We start from the raw sequence: 11,044 nt of genomic DNA on the forward strand, positions 1-11,044 counted from the left end.
AGTTACGTGCCTCAAAATTCTGTATTAGGTTGCTGCTGGTTTGTATATTTATTACTAATCTGGAAATCAAATGATCTGCTGCTAGCAGATGGCATCACCTGACTTGCAATGAAGTCTCTCAACAGCAAAGGAAAGATATCATCAATGACCATCACGGGCCATTGCATAGCTAACAGGATTTTCTGAGAGCCCAGCTGCAGATCCTGTACTTGGAAATGAAGGGATGTGGTGAGGCTTTTATTTGATTTGTTTCATTTCATGGGCTGGGGTTCTGGGATTCTGAATAGTCCACATAAGAGAGACCTGTGTGTCATAGGCTTTAGAGGAATACAAAGCTACAAAGCTTGAGCCTTGGGGTCACTGATCATATCTGGTGCTTGGGGTGTGTGGTAATGGCAGAAAGGCAAGGGGGCAGATATTCTAGGTAAGTCAGTTTGTTGAAATCTGGAGTAAGTGCATCTAGAAATGTATGTTGGAGGGGAACTGTGATTCCTTCCATATAGGAGTAGCTGTATGCCACATGCAGGAACAAGGAGAGAACAACTGTTGTGACCAGTGTTGGATGAGCTGTTTTTTGCTTTTTGCTTATTGAAAGAGATTTTGGGTGCATGTGGTGCAAGCCAATGGAAGTGCTGGATAAGATATGTTACCGGAATTGAAGTGTAGTCCTGGGTACCATAGGAGCAAATTAATATTCCTTGGATGACTAGATTCAGGCATCATTGGTAGGGGTTAAAGGGAGAAGGGTCAACAATAGGAAACCACAGAAGACCAGAAACCTATGTAGCAGACTGGCAATTTATGACATGAGAAGAAAAGACACCTGGAAAACACTCAGCTTATCAAATGGGTGTCAGACTCTCAGCAACCCACCTACTGAGGAACATGTCTGGCAAAATGGAACAGAAAATTGCAGGAAATAATCTGATGGAAGCTCTTGCAAGAAGGTGAGCAATAGCTGCTGGTGACTCCATGACAAAAAGCACAGATGAAGCCAACGACATAGTGATAACAGCGCAGCTTGCTGCATTTTTGCTGCTCTTGATAGATATGAATGCTAATCATTCACTGGAGAAGCAGCCAGGAAGACACAAAATTGCCAACAGAAGTAGGTAGAAAAAGTATTGTTTGAACTCAGTGTATGGTACACACAATGTATCAAAGAATTTAAAGAGAAAAAACATTTCACTTGTTCATCTCCTAACGCTAGGGCCTAGGAAACAAGTATAAAAATTGTCAGTTCTGCATGATAAAAAGAATTTGATATAACTGGCAGCACTGCAATGTCAGGATGATTTTCATGGCTGGAATACTGAAGGCTCACATAACCAGTGAAGGAAGGAAGGTGTGGTTATAATCTCACAAAATTTAAAGCTCTACCAAACCTTTCACTATGGTCAAAGTGGGGTGGGAAGTAAAAAATCCTTCTGAGAGAAACTAAGTATTCTCCCTTATATTCGAAGTAGTTAATTAAATCATAAAGCTGTGCAACTCTGAATTCCACTGGGACACCTACAGACATATATACAGGCCTTGTATATGCCCATCAACAGATTGTCATCACAATCAGATCTATTTAAGTCACCTACAAAACCCCCAAATAATCAACAATCGCTTTAAAAGAGTTTGCCTAACAATTGATTCCTATCCAATTAGGAAAGAAGAAAACAACACTTTTGCAGATATTCTCTTGCCCCTTTTTCCTTCACTCTTTCTCCCTTTTCCTTACAACTATTCTGGAAGATTTAATCCTTTCACATATCAATAGGATTATTTGACACAACTGCATATGATAATCAAGTCTTAACTGGTTATATTCAATACTAATGCCCCAGTATCAACTTCTAAAGATAAGGATCAGTTAGCATACGCATGTATGAAAGATTAACAATACCACTGTACTCACATCCCTTGAGAAACCCAAATGAAAACCCACAATCTGTTGATAGTAACTGCATAAACAGAGAGGCAATTACTTCCTTGATGCACAAGTATCTTCACTGAAACTTTATCCACTGACAGCTAAGTTGCAGAGGTTTTTTTAGTTTTAATAAAATTTGCCTGAAACTAAGAACTCATAAATCTTTTATAAAAGTGTATTTTATATTTAAATGAAGATAATATAATTCTATATTTTAGGCACATTCTAAAACAACACTGAAGCCATCCTGTCCTCAGTGCATACTTTTATATATCTATATCCACCTTTGATTTTCCTACAAGTCTCTCGAATGAGCTCTGAATTATAGTGCACTTGCCCACAATAGCTAAAATTACTTTACAGCTCAGAGGTGTTTTCCCTGAGATCTGAATACTAAACTCTTCATACCCATTTCAAGAGAATGTCCAGAAGAGTCAAAGAGGCTGAGAAAAGTCCTTGCAGGATGGATCAATCTTTTCAGTAACTTCATTCTTTAATACTTCTATTTGATAATCTGCATATTATCAGAAATCACCCCCTATTCCTCAGATATATGCAGGTTTAAGACTAGTTTCGTCACATTTTTTAAACTTGTAAATTATAATTTTTTAATATTATTAACACTCCTTTAGGCATCAGTGGGATTCAAGATCTTTCCTTACTAGTTGAAATTATAGAACAAACACCCTGCCAAGCTATTCATACAGATAACCACTCACCAGGACATTTCTGAACCTCCTGCAAATATAACTGAACAAAAATTCAGTCTAAGTAACCTCCACCCTCTGGCAATTTGTTCTTGTCCCCCAAATGTGTCCTCAAATGTTTCAGGATAAGTATTTTTGCTGTCACATCATAACCCACCTTAGGAAACAGATCTGTCTGAAAAATACCCTGAGGAGAAAGAAGGTGATTCATCACTTGATTCAGTTCCTTGGTCCTGTTCATTGTGCAGTTCCACTAACTCTTGTCCTGGCACAAAGGAGGGAGCAGCATCTGTCAGAAATCAGGCATGAGCAAGGACAGCTGAGGCAGCATTGTCATTAGAAGAAATGTTGTCAGCCAACACATACACAGCCTTCTGCAAATGTCATTTTAGGTCTTCACAAGGCTTATATAGTTCTTCTGGATGTGCTTAGGTAGTTCTTTCAAACATCTTACATGGCTGCAGATCTCCTCTGACTCTAAATCTGATCTCAGGCCAATGATCAGCATGCATACACACTCCAGCTCTTCAAGACAGCATTTTTTGCTTCCACAGTTCTCAGTTTAGCAGTCAACTGTACCTGCTGAAATAAGCTACCAGTCTGTATGTGTGGTAAGTCACACTATTTTGAGTGAATGACGTAACAGAAGTGTCTGCAATAAAGCACCCTTCCATACTACTTTGCCCACCAAACAAAACAGTCATAAATTCTCATTTCTTGAGTGATTTTCTTCACTATTTTTGACTGTGCTGTAAAATACCAGATTCTTTCACTTCTCTAATTAAAGCTGACTGTAAACCCCAGATCTCCACAACAAAGTCCCAGTCATTCATTACACGTGTCTTTCTGAATAGAATCAGTGATCATGGGGCAGCATTATTCTTGACTGCCTTGTTTTGCACAGGTTGTAGAGCCAGAAATAAAAGCTGCATACAATTGCTATCACCAGTGACTGGTACAACCTTCAGACAAAGAAATACATGACCATATGACTGCAACACTTCATAGACCATTTTCCACTTTACTCAGAGGAGGTCTTTAAAAAATGTTCATATTCACTGAAATCCTCCATGAAAACCCCTAAATTTTGATACAAATAAATTGAAGACAATTCCTCTCTGATTCTGTTTCTGTATTTTCTGATTAGCTCTTTATTCACACTAGCAATTTTAACAGAACTTCCTAAATATTCTCCAGAAAATCAGCAAAATTTCAGTGACAGCCTGAGAGATCATAAAAGATTATCTGTTACATAGCCTATACGAACGTTCCTTGGTGCCATGCAATTTACTTAAGATTAGGCCTGGCAGAAAAACATCAACCTGTCAAATCAAAGTGCCATAGGAATTTCAGTTCAGCTCCCTTTGGGCCCTGCCTTCCTGTATTAACCTGGTTCTCTATCTGGACTTCATTGTCTATGTCTCCTGTGATGCCTTATGGAATATAGAGGAAGCACAGGAGCATGTGTCATCCCAGCAATAACCCCCTTGAGTTACTGTGGTGCTAATATTTTTCTACTTGTTTCTATTTAAAAGTAAACATACACGAGATACTCCTTTTAAAAATATATAAAAATTTTGTACTGCAAGCAGACAGATTTTGATACGCTCGTTCACTAAAACTGAAAAAAATAGCTTCAGTAGAAAATTTTTGTGCAGCTTGACAAAATATTTTGAAGAAAAACTGTCCATGTATTATCTTTCTCCAAAATCGTTTTCATCAAGTATGGCTGTATTAGATCTGCTACAACTATACTAGGCTAATAGGCACATGCGATATAACTGCTAGGGATCATCATCAACTGAAAACTGAACAGGTGCTGTAAACTTGTATTGCATTCCTTTTCCTGAGAAGTATCTCATGAAGTTGCATACACAGTTTGGCAGTATTCATGACTGTACTGCAAATCATGAAAAAAGAAAGATCAAAGCAGCTTCATGTTGCCAGAGTCTTCTCACATACTGTGGGAAAACTGTCTCTTATTGCATCTGCTATAACTCAGTGTTTAAACTTCTTTCCCATTATGGAGTTCTTGGCCATTCTTGATGACCTCTCTTGGACATCTGCATTCCTGTTTATCTTTTGGAAATCTTTACATTTCATTTCTCACCATCCATCTTCTTTGGCTGGATCTTTATTAAATATGAAGGTCTCTCCACATTCAAGTACACAGCCCAGGAATCCATGCCTGTATGCACAAATCAAAACCATTTTAAGGCAAATCTGTTCAACTACACTAAAAAATACCTATCTCAATATACACACTGAAGCAGACAAAGCTCCACATACTACCCAAGGCTTTATACAAGCTGACTTCGTTTCCTCCTCATTATCAACGTGCTCAAAATCTAGCTTCCTCTACAACACCCCAGACTATTGTTCCAAATTACTTAAATACAATGCCCCATAAAGCTCAGCCTCCCAACCTAAATGTCTCCAATGGATTAAAAACAGCCTCCACAGTGGCAATCAAATATCTGCTGTGTCTACTCATCACAGCAAGCAAGGTCATTTCTGACAAATTCTATCAAGTTAATCTACAGAAACCAGCAGCTTCTTTCTTATCACCCAGCTGTATTTGTATGTTAAAATTCCTGTCAATTACACAAAAAGTCTGTCCCTCTGCAGGGTGTATCAAATTTCAAAATAAAACAAAATGGATCCAATTCTTCAGTATTTCTCTCTTCAGTTCAATGTAGGCTCTTTTGCCTGCCAGGGACTAAGGCAGCTTCTCCAAGATCTGCGTTTTCTCAATCCTTTCCCTTCCTTTTAGATTTCTATAGGAAGTTTTTTCCTTTCTTGTTTCACTGAGGCAAGTGCTGTGCAGAGGAATCCAGTTGCTCCCTATATTATGGTCTCCTGCCATGGCATTTATAAGTAGAGAAAGGCAGACTTCTTTTTATTGCACTACTGATTTGGCTGTTTTATGTGATAGGACCTTACTTGCATTGTTAGAGATGCCCGTTTGACACTGTCAATACAAAATATTATGTACTTCAATATTGTGCCTCCAACACACTAATACAGAATCTTTTGCTATATTTGCATGAAGCAAACTTACATCCAGATGAACCCACACGTCACAAAAACATGTTTGAGCCAGACTGCTGGCCAGGACTGCTGTCCAGAAGAGAAGACATGGTTGGCTGAAGCATTGTATTTTCTTTCTCGCCCCTTCTCTTCCTCACACATAGTGACACAGGTGTTTATTGCTGATTGACACTAGGGAAACACAAAGAGATCAGGTGATGACTGTGTTCTCTATTCAAACAATTTGCCCTTTCACTGACTTGTTATTTTCCTGTGCTCAATAACTACACAATAACCAACTTGGCAGCTATGCCTACATGATTTACATGACTAAATATGCCTCTGCTAACATGCTTTCCTGTGGTTTACTAGCACATTTTGGCACTTTCTGCCTAGCTGTTAACTTAAGGTGCACGACCTAAGGCCTTGAATCCTGCATTTCATGTTCTCCCTAAGTCTGCTTCATGTTCTGGCTGCCAGCTGGGTTACCAGTTCTTAGACCTCCTTTATGCTGCCAGCTCTTGCAATACAATTATCAGTAATGGTTTTTGCCTGTCCTTGAGCCTGTTTTAGAGTGACACAAGAAGCTTTAACTTTCTCACACTACTCAGCTCTCCTGCGGGGAAATGTATAAGAAGAACCAAATGGTCTAATTAGCCTCAGCCTCATAGTCTGGAAAGAACAGGCAGTCAGTCCCACTTGCTGCAGGAAGCAAGAGGCTTCTTTCTCCAGCTTCTCAGGTGCCCACACTTTTCCCAAAGGGAGCAGAGTTAAAAAGAGAGTTAGAAAGAAAAAAAGGCAAAGAAAGGCAGCTCATTTCCTTCTTTTGTACTCTTTCTTTCCTCCTTGGACCATCATATTTGCTCCTCTTGGCTCTTCTCCTTCTAGCCATGTAGCAATTGAGTGAGCAGGTACCACAGCTGTAAGAGGTTCCAGTGGCTGGAAGGACAAGTTCTAGTCTACTACTATAAGAGAAATATTAACTAGCTACTTAGCTTCTGGTTAGGGCTGGCTAGGATCCCACCACTTCTGAAAATGAGGTCAAGAGTGAGGCAAGCAGAGTGAGCTCAAGTTTTTCTCCATCTACCTTGGCAGAACTGTTCTTTATACCCTGCTTTCCTTTTGGCAGCAGTGTCTATGAATGCCATGCAAACACTGTCACTCTGAAAAAGCTTGGACTCTCATATGTATGTTTAGTAGTATGCTCATTCTGCAAGTAATTCCAGGGTGTCTAAAGAGGCCTCTTGTGAAATTAGGAGCAACTCTCTCTCATTAAGAAACTCAGAATCCATTGCAAAGTAAAAGTGATTATAAAGCTTCCTCCCATAGTTTATAGTTAAGGTATGCTTGCATTAGGGAAAGATTAGAAGAGCTGAGGATCACTGATCATTCTTTATCCTAGGATATTCATAGAGACTCAGGTCTGTCCTTTTCTTTATATATGGGAATGGAACATTTATTTCTTCTTATGTCTAGCTTTTTTCCCTTAAAAGAAAGGATTTGGCTTCACGTATTTAATGCAGTCTGAAAACAAGAATAAATGCTTGAAAACACAAAACCAAATGCTGTTTATCACAACATCTGATTAAGTAGATGGTAGCTATACCCAAGGGACTTTTGAAGATGATCAAACTGTTTTGTAAAACTCACTAGAATGCCAGAGAGTTATGAAAGATTGATAGGCAGATGTTTGAAAGAGTCAACTCTTAGTAACAGTAGTTCTGCTTAAAAACCAACACATTGTGAAACTCAGAATTATACATATTAGAAGAGATAGAAATTAAAAAGGGCAATCAGAATTTTTAAAAATGTCTGAAATGTAACAAAAACAAATTTGATTTGATTCTCTTTCCTCTGACTAAAATTGAACAGAGAATACTTTGTAATACATCAGCATCATCTACTGGATAATTCAGGGAATACAGTTTGGAAACTACGATACTGAATTTAATATATAGCAATACTGTATCTTGGCAAGCCATTAGGCAGAACATCTTACGTTTGCTTTCTTCTCCAAGAATCTGAAGTTTCTCTGGTAAAACATGGGGATTAAACAGGGCTTTTTTGCCTTTAACATTAGTTGTTCCATGATGCAGGAAGTGTTTTGTGATAACTGTAGGAACAGGAAACACTTCTGAAGTTAGACTATTGCATTTAATTACAAACATGACATTTACTAAAAGATATTTCGCTATAGAACAATAATAATACCAATAATAATCATTTAAAAAAATTTGCATTAATGACCAAAGGTCTTTGAGCATCTTTAAAAAGAAACTCAGAAAAGCAGTTTACAATTAGAAGACAACAGCTACGATCACCTTAGAAAGAAAATCAGATAAAGTCAGAAAAAAACAGAGCCCAGTGGGAAATAGAAGTTTTGATTCTCTTGGCTGTAATGGATGTTGGACCTCAGTTTGGTGGATTGAAGGACAGATGCTCTTCATGTGCATTGAAAAGACTTAAATATCATCAGTTAGAACTCTAGAGAGATTGTTCTAAGTCTCTACAAAACTGAACAGATGGAGAATCAAAAACAGTTATGATAGGTTATTGAAATTAGGTTTTGATAAAAATGATTTGTTACTATTGTATTCCTAGGGAATTTTTCAGCAAGGGCAATGCTTTGGTTCTCAGCAGAAGGCTCTATTTCTTGATGAAGAGAGATCATGCTGTGGATTGAACAAGAGTTACAGTCTTGTGATACCATCTGCTACACTAGACCACAGCAGCCCATTCACCCAGCTGAGACTGTTGTAACATGAGTTGCTTTTGATACTACGAGGAAGACAATGTAGTCCAAATACTGCTGATTCTCATCACAGCAATTCTTATTCTTCAGGTTTTGCATTAATCACCTGTCTAAAGTCAGGTTACTCTGAGGGATGGGGTGTTTCCTCCTTCCTTCCCATGCATGGGGAGCCACTCAGAACTGGAAAGTTTTTCCTTTTATTTTGCCTTATGCCCATGGTGTCATAGCTCATGGAGGTTCAGAAACAAGAAAAAAATGCATTTCAGGAACACAGGGATGATACTGACATCTTTTGTCCGCTATCCTCTGTGACATAAGTCAATTAGCATTGTTACATTTTATACTATAATTGCATCTAGTACATCCTGTATAGTGTAAAAACACAGAAAGAATATTTACTTGAAATGCTTTGCTTTCTAACAGGGGAAAAAAAACAAACCCAGAAATGCTGGGTAGGAAAATGTCTTACAAAGTCATAAACTTGCATTATATAATATTGTACCACAGCCCCAGCTACTGATCAGCTGGGTCTTGAGATGAAGCACTATAGTCCTTTTAACTGCTCATGCATATACATGAACATGTAGACCTTTCCTGTATCTTTTAGTTGGAAGTTTGACTGGATAATTATATTATGCATTAATAAACTGATTTGTCTGTATGTTTTTAACTTTAATTCCTAGATGCATTTTCTTATTTTTGTATGTGCTTATTTTTAGTTATCATGCTGATCTTAGCAGCTAGTACTGAAATCAGTAGGAGTTAAGAACAGTGGGTATCCAACTTCTGCCCCTTTACTAAGTAGTCCTCTGGAGATTGTTGGAAACATCTCCAGCCGTAACTAACTTAAAGAATGGCTCATTGTCAGCATTTTTGCCACTCCTATTTATACTTTCCTTGCAAAGTTCTTAGAGGCTTCACAGAGCCTCATTTCCTTGAGCTGTGCATATACTAGGATATTGTAGGCAGACAGTCCCAGCTTTAAAACATTTAGGGCCATAATAATGAGAAGATGGTTACACAAGCAAATGGTTAGAGTAAGGAAGGACAAGTGATAATAGCATGAGCATGTTCTGGTGACTACTTGTGATTCTATGTAGTTTTCTAGTTGCCTAAACACTACCAAGGTGCTACTGTTTCATATAAGGCGGCATGTGAATTGCAAAAAAGCAATAATCTTTAAAGGAAATAATGTTTACCTTTTCCATGACCCTTCTGTCATGTGTAAAGGTCTATGCGACAAAGAACTGACATATCTGTACAGGTTGTGGAATAAAAGAACAAAAAGATGAAGACAGTGTTGAAGTAAAGGGGATGATCAGTAACGATATATGGTAAAAACACCAACATAGAGAAGGGCACTTAACTGTAAGTTCACACAGCTGAGGAAGTGAAGTAGAACCTGACATAGCAGAGATGGAATAATGCAAGGGAGATTAACAATTGAAGTGAACAGGGAAGGTCATGAAGTCGTCAACTTTTTGAATGAGTCTGAACATGTGTGGCTCAGGAGTGGAGACTATAGCAGTAGTGCAACAAGAGAAGGCTTCAAATGGCAAGTTTTGTCCTTTGGTCAAAGAATCGGACCAAACTAGTCCAAGAATTGGACCAATGTGACTGACAATAAAGGAATATTAAAGTCTTGTTCAATGCAAGCTATCAGCAAGCCACAAAGAGGCCAGAGTGCTGAATAGAGGGAGGGAGGTCAGGAGATGGGAGCTATATTTGTGGGTCTCTGAGTTGAAACCATGACAACGAGAAGAGGTGGCATTATGGAAAAGAATTATGTTGGGTAACTGCTGAAAAAAATAAGGAAAGGAGAAAAATGATTCATAAGAATTGGACAGTGAATTAGGGGGGAGAAGCTCTAGAGAAGGAAATTAAGGCTAACAGAGGATGAAAGGATTCCAAGAAGCAGTCAGTGGGGTTAAAAGGGTCAAGATAAGATGGATAAGGCTGGAGCAGAGGCCCTAGGATTTCTTCAGGAGGGTTGATCATTTGAGGCTTATGTACAAAGATTCCCTTTAAGCACCAACTGACACCTCTTTATCTTTTCTGAGGGCAAGACTTAACCATTCAGTCCTTCCTTTTCTTCAGAAAGGCAATTAGCAGGAGAGAACAAAAAGAAAAATAGCTAAAAATATACAGTGAATCATGGAAAATTATATCTACTAAATCTCAGTGTACTGCTATTGCCATAGTAACTCCTGTTGCTAGATTACTGCAAGCTGTTCCTCTGCTAAATTTTCCTGGAAGCATTGCCAATTTCCAGTTTGGTTTCAACATGAAGTTTAATAAAGAGTGACTCTGAGAACTCGCATTGCATCTTTATCTCTTTGTTGCCCTCTCCTCTCTTTAATTCCCCTTCTAAGAAAGAAGTCCTTTATGGAAGAGATTTCAAAAGCATCTTTTGCAAAAGGTGTCAATGGACTACTAGCTATATTTGCACAATCTGCTCGGTCTGTGACTCTTGATTTCCAATTCAGTGAAATGCAACCCTCTGTCTGAAAAAACGGGTATTACTTGCAGCTGCTTTCTTTGTTTTTCCTCCATCCATCTAATAAAGTCCAGCCAGTCGGTGGTGCAACACCATATATCAAGGAGCAAGAAATAAAAAATAGCATGAGAGGGAAC

The sequence above is a fragment of the Dromaius novaehollandiae genome, chromosome 5, assembly GCF_036370855.1.
Source record: "Dromaius novaehollandiae isolate bDroNov1 chromosome 5, bDroNov1.hap1, whole genome shotgun sequence".
Classification (NCBI taxonomy): Eukaryota; Metazoa; Chordata; class Aves; order Casuariiformes; family Dromaiidae; genus Dromaius; species Dromaius novaehollandiae.